Raw genomic sequence first — 17,041 nt, forward strand, 5'->3', positions numbered from 1 at the left:
TGCTGCTCTGAAAGGGACACCTGTTAGGTCACAGAAGTAACCTCCAGCCAACACTGCCAGACACCACTGGGCCTCCACAACACACTGGCCAACGATCCAGTGTGGTGGTTTATATATACAGCAGGTTCCTATGAGTAACCTGTTGATGTGATGACTTCCATCGATTTTTGAATGTTGAACCAGCCTTACATACCTGGGATAAATCCCACTTGGTTGTGTTTATAATCAGTTTTATAAACTATTAGATTGGATACACTAATATTTTGTTAGGGATTTTTGCATCTGTGTCCATGAGAGAAATTGCTGTGTTTTTTTTTTTTCCTTGTAAGTCTTCGTCTTTGGTATTAAGAGAATGTTGGCCTCAGAGAATGAATTAGAAAATATTCTCTCACGATGGACTCTGAAAAACAAACTGAGGGTTCTAGAGGGGAGGGGGGCGGGAGGATAGGTTAGCCTGGTGATGGGTATTAAAGAGGGCACGTTCTGCATGGAGCACTGGGTGTTATGCACAAACAACGAATCGTGGAACACTACATCAAAAACTAATGATGTAATGTATGGTGATTAACATAGCAATAAAAAAGTAAAAAAAAAAGAAAATATTCTCTCTGCTTCTGTCTTCTGAATGAGATTGTAGAGAACTGGTGTAATTTCTTCCTTAAATATTTGGTAGATTTCACCAGTCAACCCATCTAAGCCTGGCACTTTTTTTTTATGAAAGGTTAATTATTGATTCAATTTCTTCAATAGATACAGGCTTATGAAGATGATCTATTTCCTCTTGTGTGAGTTTTGGCAAATTGTGTCTTTTAAGGAATTGGTCCATTTCATCTAGATTATCATATTTGTGGGCATAGAGTTCTCCATAGTATTTTTTTATTATACTTTTAAGAGCTCATTTATTTTTTTATTTTTTTAATTCTTATTAACATAAGAATACATACAATCCCCATACATTACATCATTAGTTTTAGATGTAGTGTTCCATGATTCGTTGTTTGTGCATAACACCCAGTTAAGAGCTCATTTATTTTATATTGATCACTTCCAGCTTCTATTTCAGAGGGTGGCACTTTCTGATTTCCCCCAAATCGAGGTCTACCCTTTGGAGTCTATAGCTATGTTGGACAATTTTATCCTCTGATTTTCTATTGTTTTGCTTTGCTCAGCTTTTAATATTGACCTGGGTTTCCAATGTGGATTATTTGTGAACATGTATAATATCTTTAGTCATTTAAGGACATGTATGCTTTGTTTTCCAACATTTGCCTTTATTAGCTTAATTTAGAAAACAGTTAAATCAGGCTACCTGCTCAACATAATCTGGGTCTATGTGGAATAAAAAAAAACCTTTCTCTACATTGTCATGGCTTCAATCCAAGAAACTGAAATAAATTCATACACACGGATGCTAGGGTTTACCTTGTTTGTTAGAGTCAAAAGCAAATATATATATGTATATATATATATTTAAAATATGCTCATAAACCATAAAATACTACAAAATATAGAAGTATTTCATCTCAATTCTGGAATTACCCCATTTAGAAAAAATAAGTAAACCCCAGTGATAGAGAATACCTAAAGAAATCAGTGCTGGACCAAAGGAAAAGGATTTGGAATGCCCAACTTCACGAACCAATGATTTAAAGTTGGGGTCAATGCTGAAGCACCCCTCTCTAACTTCTGGGTGACTGCTTATTTGAGTGACAAATCCTGCAGCCAGAGGCCAATTTTCTCTGCAGGTTAGAGAATAAGAAAGAGCGCAAACAAACCACAGAGGACCAAAATAGATAAGGAAACCCATCTGTTAGGTGAAGGATTATATTCCCTCCAAATTCATATGTTGGAGTCCTAACCCCCAGGGCCTGAGAATGTGAGTTGGAGGCAGGGTCTTTAAAGAGGTAATTAAGGTCAGTGAGGCCATTAGTGTGGACCCTAATCCCATATGACCCATGTCCTTACAAGAGGAGGAGATTAGGACATAGACAAGTACAGAGGAGAGACCATGTGAAGAAGAAGGAGCTGTCGGCAGGCCAAGGACAGAGTTCTCAGAAGAAACCAACCCTGATGACACCTTGAGCTTGGATTTCAGCCTCTAGAACCATGAGGAAATAAATGTCTGTTGTTGAAGCTGCTCAGTCTGTGGTGTGGTGTATGGCAGCCCACGCCCGGGAGAACACTGAGCCTTGAGCTGGCCATCCTACGGGCCCATCATCAAGTGCGGATTCCCATCATCGAGCACCAGAGCCATCACCCAGAGAGGGCTCCGCTGGAGCATCTCAACACTCACACTGGGGTTTCCTGTTATAGATCTTTTCTTTGAAATGTAACCAAGGCTACTCTGCGCACGTTCAGTTTAGCAGGGTTTGCCCATAGGGTCAGGGAATCTAGTTTCATTGACTAACATGAAATTTCCATTTTGGTTCAACTACTTGACATTCCACGTTCATTCTTCTGCCTGTTTCAGAATAATTTCAGAAAGAGTCAATGGTCTCTTCTAACACATTATGGGACTAAACCTGAAATTCATTCTGTGGGTCCATCTAATGCTTTGAAACAACAGCTCCAACATAGATTCCAAAGGATCACAGATAGTTAGAGACTGAAAAAATCTGTATGGCTGAAAGCACTAAAGGTAGGAGAGAGAGAGAAAATGAGAGAGCCAGAGACAGAGAGACATGGATGAGGGTACACTGGAGTAAATTAATTGGGTAAAAATGGGAAAGTGACAACAGAGTTCAGACGGTACTAACAATAGTTCTTGACTCTTGAGCACCTCCTCTGGTTTGGGCACTCCATCTCTAAGTTCTGATCCCTCGAGGCCCCTGAGGACCACGTCTTGGATTCTCTTGACACAGAAAGCAAGATGGAGGCACAAGACATTGAGCAACGTGCCCAGGGCCGTAGAGCTGGCAGGATACCCACCCTGGGCTCAACTCACTTCATAGGCAGACATTGCTCCCACATGGCATGCAGTATCTCCTACACGGACAGGATTACAAGAAAGGACACCCACAGCCAGTCCAAGGCACCCTGGGTGCTGAGTACAGCCCAATGTTTGTTCCATAAGGTGAGGGTTCTAAGGCCAGCCTTCCTATTCTGCCGGCAGACATGTGGGAAAGACATCACTAAGATCGTTAACCATGCTGTCGGTTGTGAACAGCTCCAAGCACAGGGACATAAAGAAAGAGGCTAAACACACGAAATGCCATAGTTCAGCATTTCCAAACAGCTCAGTCTTTAAGGAACCATATTTTTCAGTCAGAGATATTATTGGTTTTAATTGTTTCAATCAATATCAAAATAATTTTAGAGTCATTTAATGCCAGGGTGACTCCTCTTACACGAAGCAATTAAAATCATTTTTTTTAATTTTTTAATTTTTTTTAAAGATTTTATTTATTCATTTATTTGAGAGAGTGAGAGAGAGAGAGAGAGAGCACATGAGAGGGGGGAGGGTCAGAGGGAGAAGCAGACTGCCCGCTGAGCAGGGAGCCCGATGTGGGACTCGATCCCGGGACTCCAGGATCATGACCTGAGCCGAAAGCAGTCGCTTAACCAACTGAGCCACCCAGGCGCCCCACAATTAAAATCATTTAACAGAGTGACACACTGGTCACTGCTATTACGTTAGAGCAAGGGTCTTTGATCCAGAGGGTCCCTGGCGCTTGCTGTCCTCGCATAGATGAACAAAGAATAACTTTGCAAATAGATGCTGAGGTTCGTCATAAATCCCTAACAAAACTATTTTAAGAATCCTTTCCTTAAAATGCTTAAAGACTATTTAAAACACCACATGATACATGATGGTAGATCATCTGAAAGACAACGTCAGCTCAAAAATGAAACAAAGATAACCACCATCTCCACTACTGTTACGTGTTTTAAGTTCCCCCCAATGCAATAATACAGGAAAAATAAATAACGCTGAGGAAATTCACTGGAGAGATATGTAAGAAGCGCCTGCCAGTGGCTAGCTGGGCCTGGAGACAGAGTGGTGAGTCAGTTAAATAAGCCTCCACCCCATGTGGAGTTTACTTCTAGCAGGGACACAGGGACAAAAAGCACTGGAATTAAGAGACAGGTGAATGGCAGGTCATGATTCATGTGATGAATAAGTCTAAAACAGTAGCATTATAGAACGTGACAGAGATGGGGCCTCTAGGAAGTAACATTTGAAATGAAAGCTATAAGGAAGAACATTAGCAGCAGAAGGGGAAAGGATATGAAAAGGCCCTGAGGCAGGGACAAATTCGGCATCTTCTGAGGGACAGAAAAAAAGCAGTGGAGAGGGAGCCTGAGCCTGGGGAGGGGGGCAAACCAGGGTGGGTCCTTGGAGGAGAGAAGACCAGCATGTGGGGATTTGGAGGGTAATTGGGATTCCATCAAAGGGATGGGGATCTATCAACAGATGAATGGATAAACATGTAGTCTACCCATACAAGCGAATAATCTTCAGCCTTAAAAAGGAAGGAAATCCTGTCACAGGCTGCAACATGAACAAATCTTGATGACATTATGCTAAGTGAAACAAGCCAGTTACAAAAGGACAAATACTACACAATGCCACTTATGTGAGCTCCCTGGAGTAGTCAGGTTCATGGAGACAGAGAGAATGGTTGCTGCCAGGGGCTAGGGTGGGTAGGGAGAATGGGGAGCTAGTGTTTAGCGGTGACTGAGTTTTGGTTTTATAAGATGAAAAAGTTTTAGAGATCTGTTGCACAACAGTGTGAATATATTTAACACTGATAAATGGTACACCCGAAAATGGTTATGATGATAAATTTTGTGTTATGTTTTTTGCAACACTTAAAATATGTTTTTTTAAAAAAATTAAGGGTAATAAGGGACCACGGGGGAGTTTTAAGCAAGGAACAGCCACACTTAGAATTTTAAAATATGATTAGTTGAAGACAACCTGATATACTCTGAAGAAAATCTAAAAAACAAATTAACTTAAAACCAAAAGGTTAATACATAGGCTTCCACGAAAGGGATGGCTGTAAGAAAAATACACAGAAAAAAAAAAATAAGGAAAGTCATTAGCTGTGAAAAAATAAACAAAGTCATTAGCAAATAAAACCATTTTGAAATTCAAGATCCCATTCATAAAGTCTCAAGGACTTGAAATAATAATAAATCCAATTACTTACAATGGATGCCATCATAAAAAACCTTGCAAAATGGCAGAATTGTTGAAGAGGTATGCAATGAATTGTTACTGGATGGATGAGCTACATGGTAAAGCCTTATTAGGAGGTTAGAAAAAGAAAACAAATTAAGTGGAAAACGTTGTGTTCTATTTTACAGGTACAATGTGATTCCAGTTAAGATATAAAGAATGTTTTCTTTTTGTAACTGGGTGGCACAAGGATCCACATTCAGCTGTGAGATGGCAGTGAGACAGGTGGGACTGGGTGGATCCCCACGAAGCCCAGCAAGCTAAGCCAAGGGCTCCTCATGTGCTTGGGCCCTTCACAATTTTGTCGTTTCTTTCTTAAAAGGGTGCCCTAACTGTATAAGCTTTATGTTCACAAAACCTGGTGTCTTTTCTCTGTGTGGGTATTGTAGAGAATATTCCAAATAGAAGGAAATGGACCAAAACTTAGCCTTTTTAGAAAACAGAATATTAGCTCCTATAACAATAATAAAAGTTGTGTGGAGTTGTTAAGAAATAGAAATAAAGATGAATGGGTAGAACACACAAGGTAGAATGAACCCCAGTATTTTATTACTGTACAGTTCACACTGATAATGTCCTTTGAAAATACTCACGCATATTTGGAAGGGCTTAAAGATGCTCTAGGAGAATGAGTCATGGACAAATATAAAAAAAATAGACACATAAAAGGAGGTAAAAGGAGTAAACCAGCACCTGAAAAAGAAATGAACATAAGAGCAAATGTGAGAACCATGTTAAATCATAACATCTGTGTAATGTATGGGGATTAACATAAGAATAATCATTAAAAAATTTTTACAACATTGGTTAAAATAAAAAGTACTAGGTTAAAATATAGAGGGTAACATGTAAGATAAGATGTTTACATAAGAATAAAAAAATAAAAAATAAAAATCATAACATCTGTTGCTGGTGAAATTGGATGGGAAAGAATACAACACACCCACATGCATGTGTTGTGTGTCTGCAACCTAGAGCAGGCAGCATGAGAAATTTGCACACCCTTTTGTGGACGACTGTATTATGGAGACTAAATTGTTTGCCTAGTCTTCCCACTTATAGAAACGTATTTGGAAAGAATGACTACAGGAAATGAGTAAATGGAAAATATAAGCTATATAAAAAGAGCAGTTATTTGACATAATATCTGTTAGAGAAAAATAATAGGAACCACTTAAACACTGAAGAATAGAGAAGTACCTAAGTCAATTTTTGTCCTTTAATTTGATGGAATATTGCATGGTTATTAGGCATAACAGTTAGAAGACCACTTAGAAGCTTAGGGCAACTACATGCTATACTTTAACTTGGACCAACCGCATGAACACAGATCTTCACCCATGACCCACTGGAGTAGAGAGTGGGAAGTTATGTTCAACATTGCTTTGGCCCTTGGGGGGCGGGGTGTGTGTGTGTGTGTGAGAGGGAGAGAGAGAGAGATGGAGATGCAGAGAGTGCTCAGACTGGTGGGAAATTGCCAGATATCAGAACCACTCTAAATAAGAAAGTAGTGGATTCAACATGCATTATAAAATAATCCATATTTCCATACTGTGTCTCTATTAAGATTCTCCCTGTCAGGACTAGATGCTCTTAAATGTCACCATCAGAATGAAGATGTCCATTACCTGCACATAAACCATGAGAGCCTGGCAGGCAATTTTTAAACATCAAAAGAGTGTGCCAGGAATTCCAAATAAAAAACCAACTCTTACTTTCATTTGCTTAAAAGAGTTTTCTTTCTTCTCACTCTCTCACTCTTGGTCATAGACCCACTTGACATCAAATAGAATGTTATTTTCCACTCGGGGAGAAGTATGGCTCCGTGTGACTGCAGCCTTTCAGACTTAAACCTTTGGAGCCAAGTTCCAGTCTGGAAATGAATTTTTATAGCACAGTTAAAAGCAGAGTGGGAGCACTGTGAAATCCTTGGCAATCTTGGGCTGTAGCGCATACTCCTTCATCTTCTTCAGTCCGATGAGACAGTCTTAGAGTCCCCAGTGGCCCGGAGGCTGTGTTCATCAGCCCCCATCCCCACCTGAGTTTGAGCTCTTGCAAGTACAAAATAGAACTCTTTACTGTACATGTTGGGCTTCTTTTTTAAGTAAAGGAATGTACCATTTATAGAGGGAATACTTCGGTATTAAAAACCAAACAGAAGGGCTTTGAACAGATGTTTAAGTGAAAAACAGGCTCCTTTTCTATGGAAAACTTCTTACCAAATATATAATACTTGTAGTATGGGTGTGTGTTTTGAGACCCTCTTGAGATGATTCCATCATATTCCAGCATATTCCTGTTGGGGGAGAGTAGAACCCTCAAATTTTCATATGAAATTAGCACTTAGAACAGTGCCTGGTATACAGTAAGCCCTATGTAGTTTTCAGATGTTGTCATATTATGATTATGTGGCATGTGTTTGTTTTCTGAGACTTAGCCAATGACGGAGAATGTTTTAGAGGAGGATTAAGGGGCTCAAACTGAATATATTGGAAATGATGATGCTTATGTTCCAAAGACATTGACAAAGGATAAAGCTGCAAGGTGGAATATATTCGTAATCAGCAAGCACATATTCACTGCCTACTGTGGGCTTTTACAACCCACAGAAAATAGGACAATACATAATGAGAGACATACAGCTGATGGTCTCAAAGAATGAACTCATATAATATTCAAGGTTAAATACACCATGGGGTGGGATTTGAATTATAAATAGCATTCCATTTCCAGAAGATTTTCATGACTGGGTATTAATTTTAAATTGGCTAGGTTACAGCTGGGAAAAACTGGAGGGACCAGAAAGGAAAGGGCACGAGGGAAATAGGGGAGAAAAACAAACTTCTTAACCAAGGTATTTGAAGAGACGAGAAAGAGTAAGGCATCTATTAGCTCATAGTTTGATAGATACTCACTATGCTTCCATTCTTCACCCCTCCCTCCCGTAGCCACAGTGACTTTATAATGACCTTCCACTCTGACCTCGGGCTCAGCTTGGGATGTGGGCAAGGGTGATGTAAGCAGAGGCTTGAAATGTGCTTGCATGACAGGGCTTGTTCACTTGTGTACCTCTGTGGTCAGGTGAGAATGGCCCTAGCTCGGATTCTGGAGGCTAAGGAACCGTGGACACAGCCAACAGGTTTCAGGTGCCCCAGCGGAGGCTACCCTGCATTGCCAACAGCCAGTGGGACCAGGACATGGGCTCTCAGCCACGATCAACAGGGCTGTCTAGATGAGGACCTACCCTGGGACAGGCAGCGATAGCCATCCCCCTTACCTCCTAAATATTTCTGAAATCTGTCTCTGTCTCCCCATCTCTACAACTATCACCAGGACGATTCATTCACTGAAGAAACTGTTCCTTCAGCACTTACTCTCTCTGAGGTGCTGAGCCAGCTGCCGGACCCTAACAGGGAGCAAGCCAGGTGAGTTCCCTGGAGACTCCTTGGTCTCTCTGCATCTGCTCTAGCTCACCTGGGAGAACATCTCCACACTGTAGTCAGGGTGACATTAAATGTCACCGTGTCATTATTATATCATGCCCTACTTCCTGGTCGCCACGCCATCCTCTTAGTATGGACGCTATGCACTTTCTACTCCCTCTGTTGAAATGCTGTTCCCTTCAGTGCTCTGCTGGTTCACTCATGCTCTCACAAGCCTAACAAGCTCAGCCTTCCCTCCCGTGGGCTCTCATAACATGGAGTTCTGCTCCACCCTTCTGAACACACTTAGGGTTTTCCATGATGGTGATGAGACAAGTGTCCGTGTGTCTACTTCCATCTCACTCCAAGTGTGTGAACTCCATTACATTCCCAGCATCTAGCACCATGTTCAATAAACATTTATTGAATGGATGCCTGACATAATGTGTTTCAGATATGAAGAATCAAAAAACAGGACAGTCACCTAACTTACCCAGCATCACATACTGAGTAACTGGGCAAGTCTGATTCCAAAGCCCACGTTGCCAGGCTTCCTTACGCTGCTAGACTGTGCACTCAGAAAGAGCCAGCCCCGGAGCCCCCACCCTCATTAAACCTGGGCCGATTGTCTCATCTGCGCCGCCTGGCCGGCAGTCAGTCCCACACAGGACGCAGCGCTGCAGAGAAGCTGCCCTTGGTCAGAGTGGCTGTCACATCTGTGTCCACAATTGCTCGGCATCCAAGGGCTGTGGGAGAATAGGGACGTTTCTCCTTGTTTCCGCAAACTTCTCTGGCCTTTGATTTTCATTATCTGAAAAAAAAATCTCAGCCGTGTAGGAGACCATTAAAAGACTTCACTTGTTTCAAGGGATCAGCAGCTCATGAAATGGTATGTCTTTGGTGGTGCAGAGAAAGGCCAGAGTGGTCAGATTTCTATTAAAAGTAGATAGTTAAGCAACAATCCTGAGGCAACCACAGAGGTGATTAATGTGCTGACATGGTGATCGATGATAAACATAATAGAGCTTGAAGGGAATTAATGATATTTTGAATCTTTAATAATGGTACATAACTATCTAAAAGAGATATCTCCATCACAATGTAATGCTTTTAAAAGCAAAGGGAGCTTTAATGACAACTGGATAAAAACTTTGTGTGGATAAGGGAGAGAGGGAAACAGAAAAAGAAAATAATTACATTTGTCAGAGTGGTCGGATTGTCCTGGAGCCTTTTATTTTAATTCCCTTTAATATTATCATGACAGGCTTTTGTGCAATATATTCTTTTAAAAATAAAACACCGAGTGGAATGCTGTCCTCTTCAAAACAGATGTATGTTTTTCATGAGAATATAAAGATTAAGTTAATTTATGCCTTTTTCCCTACCTCCAGCAACAAAAACCCTCTGTTCCTTCGTGCAAATGTAAGCTACACGCAGGGCAATTGTTCTTCAGTTTTTGTCCATTAGGAGTTTGGGAAAATGCACACTCACCCCAAGAGGAAAGGGTCAGATGCCAGCAGAAGGAATGCCTTCTGGGACAATGGGTCATTGTGATCCTGGGAGCCTTGATTAATCATCTACATCTTGGGGAAAATTCTAAGTAGTGCTGCTAGAAACACCTCGAGTCAGAGGCTGATCAGAAGAGGAAGAGAAGCACGTTCGGGGCGAATCTGTGAGTCTCTCCAGTGTCACAGAGTCTTGGTCTGAAACACCATCCCAGGCACGTGGCAACCTTTAATTAAATTCCCACTTCTTCACACCCGGGCTGGTTTCACCCCTAACCGAATGAGAATATTTGAGATCATAAATAGAAAATCCTGGGCAGGGCGCCTGGGTGGCTCAGTTGGTTAAGCGACTGCCTTCGGCTCAGGTCATGATCCTGGAGTCCCGGGATCGAGTTCCGCATCGGGCTCCCTGCTCGGCAGGGAGCCTGCTTCTCCCTCTGACCCTCCCAACTCTCATATGCTCTCTGTCTCTGTCATTCTCTCTGTCTCAAATAAATAAATAAAATCTTTAAAAAAAAAAAAAAAAAGAAATCCCGGGCAATCACGATATCCGGCAGTTAGCATTACAAGACATCACCAATTTGCATCAGAAAGACTGTTTCCAGAAGCCACAGGGTGAATCCTTGGGCTCCGAAAGTGACCCATGTGCAGATGGGGGGGAAGGGTGTATCGGAAGGCTGGTAACTCCAGAATCACAGCCAAGGACCTTTCCTGTACAAGTTTGCAAATTAGTCACAGTATCGCTTTATAATGATGCAATTATCTGAGTATGCTAATAATGCCTCGCTTATATTCCATTTGCTTCCTCTGAGGAGCTGAGTGATTTCCCATGACACCAGACTCAGCACTAAAAGAGACCGCTAGCTCTCGTGTTCCCTGAGTATCACATTTTGGCTTTGCTTTCCTGACTGTGAGCCGCTGCCTCCATTCAGGATTGTCTTGGATGATCCTTCTGAAAAAATGACCGGGTTTACCCCCGTGATGCCAAAGCAACCAGAAGGTGAAAGACCGAACTCACCCCTGAGCTCCCTGACTGCATGTGCCTCAACGTGCTCACCGCGGATCGGCCTGGCCCGCCTCGTCATGCCAACGGCCCCCCGAACACAAATTCGTTTCTCCCTGCAAACGACTTTGATCCCCGCGCTATGATCTGTGGCTTTGAGAACTGCTGACAGTTCTTTGACAGGCGCAGAAGACAGAGGCAGAGGGGGAGCAGCTTTGGGAAAACAGGACCCGAAGAGCGACAGGTCGGGAGGGCTCTTGCCCTTACAGCACTTCCCAAGGTCAGGCTGGTTTTCCGTAATGCACTTAAGAGTTCTGGCGACAGGAGGGATCTGATGAGATCATACGAACAAAGAGGGGAGAAAGCATGCCTTATTCAGAGATGATACTCCAAGGAGGAAAAAAAGCTAAAAAGTGATCTGTGTGAAAGAGAAGGCAGGACCCGTTCCGGGGGCCCCTGGACCCCACTGGCCAGGGAGCTGCCGTCCTGCTGTAACAAAACTCTGCGGAGCCATGACACCCTGGCCCCATTCAGTGTTGCCATTGCGTCTTCTCCTTCCTCCTTACTTCTGCCCCCAGCCCTATTCATTCAGCCCTTGCCCAGGAGAGCAAGGTGGGGGCGGGGGATTGATGTGATGAGAGCATCTGCTCTGATTCCAAGTTTGCTACCGGATAACCATGTGCCCTGAGGGTGCTGGGCCCCAGTGGCTCCCCTGGACAACAGCAGCCCCGGCCCAGCTCCGTCCACATCCCGCCTTGCTGGTCTATGACATGCGCGGCCATCTACCTTCTCGAGCCGAGCCAGTAACTCAATGGCCACCCTCCTGGGTGTCACACAATAGTCTCCGTGCTGGGTGGTCTGTTGTCAAGGTTATTTGCTTCTTTGTATGCATCCATTTCAACCAGTGCTTAGGGCATCTTCTTTTGTCCACTCTGCTAAATGCAACAAGGGAAATGACAAGATGCAGGCACTCTCAAGGGGTCAGAATCTGGTTGGAGAAATCAAACACGCCAGGTTCTCTGGCTGGAGAACTCAGACAGGATTGGGAAAAAGCTGAGCCCAAGAGCTGACGAGAACAGCATGAAAGGCAGGGCAGGGTAATAGAAACAGCAGAATTGGGAATCTGGGTTCTACCTAAACAAATAGTCTCTCTTCTTCTCTTGGGCCTCCATCCCCTTGGCTGCTAAATGGGGGAACTGGATTTGTGATGCCCAAGCTCTGTTTATAGAACACAAGTAACTGAGCGACACACACCATGCTCTGGTGAGTCAGGGACGTGGAGGTTCGCTGGGTCACACAGTGTTTGACAGAGGCTGGGTCCTAGTTGGAACTGTTCACCTCACAGGGCCAGGAAGGCCGCTGAAGCCCATTGGAGGAAGAGGGTGAGGAAGGCCCAGATGCCCAAGGAGCCAGGAGCACGGTGTGCCCACCGCAGGAGGCCAGAGCTGGGACAGGGCTGTGGGCTGAGTAGATGAGAGCCAAGCCCTTTGCAATGAGGACTGTCACCTTTCCATTTTGTCCCACTGACACTAGAGAGCTGGTTGGGCTGGGAGACTGTGGTAACTGGTATTGCCATGGGGGCCTGGTTGTTCCTGACAACACGTGGTCTTGGGGCAGGTCCCTGCCTGCACCTGAGGGGCCCCCGGAGCTACCATCATTGCAGTGTCCCCAGAGTTTGCCCCCCACTGAGACACCTGACAGGTAAAGAAGGCTGAGCAACAGGTGGGAACCCCAAGGACCCTGAATCCTGGATTCCGCCCACGTGAAATCTCTGTCCCACCTGCCACCTTCAGGAGCGTAGAGGTTTTGAGCTGTTCTCAAGGCTAAAAACAATGCGACAAGAGGGGACATCTAGGGCATAGAGGCGGCTGCCCTGAGAAGCCCCCACAGAGGAGTCAACCCACAACACTAACAAACAGCAAGCAGCGCCCCCCGACCAGAAGGCACCTCCTTTTTAGCCGGCAGAGCGGACAAGAAAGCAGAGGTTTTCGTAGAATCAGACTCTTGATTCCCTGACTGCCAGAGCTGAGGTAGTTCTCAGAACTGAAGCCGCCGACTGACGAGCTCTACTCAAGCACAGCTGCAGGGGGCAGGGCCTCTGCCTAACTGGGGGGCAATAAACATCTCCTTCTCTGCTGTTGAGACTTTTACAGCCTTCACCATTAAGACAAGACAACTCGGTGACAGCGTTACAAAGAAAGCCATCTAAATCTTAGCGGAAGGACTGGTTAATGTTGTGTTGTCTTCTTTACAACCCCTAACCTTCCATGGATAGAGAATGGCATCTTATAAAAGCTTAGTCTTGTCCCAAGTCTACCACGTGCTTCTTTCCAGTGGCCTGGCTAGAATCATTTAGGAAGTTAGAAATTCAAATATGACCTCAGGGGATACAAAACAACCTGGGCTTGTTCTTTTAATTTTTCTCAGAAAGGAGGTTAAGATAAAATATTTAATGAATTCTCCCCAGAATGCAGGGGTGAGGCGGGAAAGGAATTCAGTGAGAGGAACCATCAGTCAGTAGCTCGAAGGCAGGCAGATATTCCGTTCCATGGCTGACTTTTGAGCCTTTGGGCACCGCAGCATCTTCTTACCTGGTAAGAGCCGCCCAGCGTTTAAGTTTACTCCAGACAGCATGGCATGGAGAAAGTACAATCACGTCTGCTAGAAACCAGCCACTGGGATTCCCTGGGCTCCCAGCATTCCAGCTCCAGGCTCTGCCTCCTGCCATCCTTGGGCTCTGAATCTAGCTCTCAGGTTCCCCCTCTGATGAAGCCCAGTGCTGGCCCCTCTCACTGTCCTCTTGTGCAAACTCAGCCTCGGGCACAGTCCCTTCCTGGGTCACTACCTGCCAAGCTTTAGGACCAGCATGCAATGAGTCAGATTCATCAGCAGAGTTTCCAAGCACCAGCTTGCCTTGTGTAAAGCCATGAACTCCATGGAGCTGAGCCCTGTCTTCCACCGTGTCTTACTGCTCTTAGTCATCAGCACAAGGCCTGTGCAAGTTGGATGCTCAGCAAACATTCTTTGAGTGAATCACCAGAAGGAAGCCTGAATGCATGCATGGGGACTTGGGGCTGGGAGAGAGGGAGGGGAGGATCATGGTTGCATAAAGATGATTTGGAAGAAATACTTGCCTTATAATCTGGCAGTAATGAAAAGAAAAGAAACAATTATAATGTATGGCAGTATAATGAAATAACTGCCTAAAATACATAAAGAATGATAGGGGCAATCCCACTATCTTTGAGTTCATATAATGCTTTAATTCTAAATCTTGGGAAATATTTGTGAAGATGGTATTTGAGCTGAGCCTTACCCTATGGATGGGAATTCTAACAAGCTGGTGTGTGCTATCCTCCTTTTATCTTGAGCCAGTGGCAGACATCACTAATCAATCACCCAGTGGCAGACATCACTAATTAATCATAGCTCCCTTTCCCATTGAGCTTTGCAATCTTTCTCAATACAGGCTTACATCCCCAGGCCCATGAGGTGCAATCTGTTCATTGTCCCATCCCTGTTCTAGATTGTGACCAGACATTCTGGGACCCAGGACTCAGAATCAAAGGGATTCCAGAAGGGACAGACAACCACTGGTAACTCAGGAATCTTGGTCATTGATATTCCTCCTCCTCTAGGGTTTGGTCCTAAGTCAATGATCGCCTGTACCCAGAGCCATCTTCCTCCGTGTTACCCATGGGGCAGAAAGAGAACAGGGACTTCACTTACTGTCTATGTAACCTAGAGCGCAATCCCAACTGTGTCAACATTGGAGACAAAAGGATGCCATCGGGACCCTCATTTGGCTTTCCGGATAGAGAGGAAGAAAAAAAAAAGAGCTTCTAATAATCATTAGCTTTGTGTCAGGCACTTTCAGACATGGTATCTTATCCAATGCTTAACAGTTTTGAGGAGCATCAAATAGATACATACATATATACATAGGAAGAAAGAAATCTTTTTAGCCACCAATGTCATCTACAATACCAATAACTGAGCCAATTTGCTTGACCAACACCAAGTTTGAAGATTTCTTTTTTCTACAGCCTTTCACTGCTATTGTTAACTGCTCAGGGTACCCTAATGGGCAGTGAGACCATGCCCAAGATTAGGCATTCTTGGCAATTTGCTATTCAGTCTCTAAACTGCAGGCAGACATCAAATGGACTGTAATTATGATTTGAATATCCTGAGACTCTTCGGGACCCACTTGGTTCCCTACTGGACTTCTGTACTCTCAACCCACAGCAATCTTTTGAAGTCCGTAACTTTCCTAACTTCAAAGTTTTCTGGGTGCCTAAGTAACAGGAGGCTCTTGAGGCGGAAATACTAAATGGATATACTATATGTGGTATAAATAATACCCATCTAAGGACATTCAGGACTTCAAAACCATCAGTACTAATGCAGGGGGCAGTTGTGAGACACTCTACCCTGGTGTGATGTCCTATTATAAACATCAGAGTGGAGGAGATTGGGAGGGGAGAAGCCTTGTTCATTCATATTGGATTTTACTAATTTTTTCTCCACAGTATATTAGACATGAGACCCTCTGAATGTGTCCCAGTGGCCCTGTTGTGTAACCAGGCAACTGTTCTCATTAAAGGAAGCAAAAACTTTATCTCATTGTTTTATGGGGCTCATCGTCCAAAATGCTTCCAAGAGAATTTAGACCCTCCAAAATTTATAAATATTTTTCTTTTTTCTTTTTTTTAAAGATTTTATTTATTTTTTAGAGAGCGAGCGAGAGAGAAACAGCATGAGAGGGGAGAGGGTCAGAGGGAGAAGCAGGCTCCCTGCCGAGCCGGGAGCCCAATGTGGGACTCGATCCCAGGACTCTGGGATCATGACCTGAGCCGAAGGCAGACGCTCAACCATCTGAGCCACCCAGGCGCCCCTATAAATATTTTTCATTGGACACTATTGTTTGATGGAATCTTAGCCTCCTTTTGACACCTTGCTTCCTTAAATAAAGGTGTAGTAATAACAGTGATGATAAGCCCAGGTAGTGGTCTCTCTCTGTGCCAGGTTCGAGCCTCCATGCTCTCTCTGCTTTATTTCAGTTAACCTTTGTGGGAGCACCATTTCAAGATATGCAAACTGGGGTGCCTGGGTGGCTCGACTGGTTAAGCGTCTGACTTGGGATCAGGTCGTGATCTCAGGGTCCTGGGATCGAGCCCCGCATCAGGGTCTGTGCTCAGTGGGGAGTCTGCTTCTCCCCCTGTCCCTCCCCCCATACTCTCTCTCCCTCTCTCTCTCAAATAAATAAATAAAACCTTTAAAAAAAAATAAAGATATGCAGGGATGCCTGCATGGCTCAGTCGGTTAGGCAGCTGCCTTTGGCTCAGGTCATGATCCCAGTATCCTGGGATCGAGTCCCGCATCAGGGTCCTTGCTCGGCGGGGAGCCTGCTTCTCCCTTTGCCTGCAGCTCCCCCTGCTTGTACTCTGGCTCACTCTCTCTCGCCCATGCTCTCTCTCTCTGACAAATAAATAAATAAAATCTTTAAAAAAAAAAAAAAACATAAAAAAATAAATAAATAAAGATACGCAGACTGAAGCTGGAAGAGGTCTAAATAACTCGCCTAAGTCAACAATTAGTAACACAACAGGGCCAGGATTGGAATCCGACAGAAGCCAACATTTTTCATCTTGTCTAAATTCAGCCTCTCTTTCTTGTTTTCCTGTAATCCAGAAAAAACATTCTTCCACTGATTGATCCCAAATACATACGCGCGTGTGTGTGTGTGTGAAGGGGTGTGTGTTTTACTTCTCTAGTGTTTTAAACTCTAAGGCCATCTATGAGTTCTATACCTCAGCAATTATTTCATTTCATGAAATGGGAGGTAGCAATATTTTCGTTTGGCAGCTTGTAAACTCAGTCAGACAGAATCACATCATTTCCCTCAAGCTCACCACAGGAAGGT

The sequence above is a fragment of the Mirounga angustirostris genome, unplaced genomic scaffold (assembly GCF_029215605.1).
Source record: "Mirounga angustirostris isolate CCGP_5_RB_7025 unplaced genomic scaffold, mMirAng1.0.hap1 SCAF_3, whole genome shotgun sequence".
NCBI lineage: Eukaryota > Metazoa > Chordata > Mammalia > Carnivora > Phocidae > Mirounga > Mirounga angustirostris.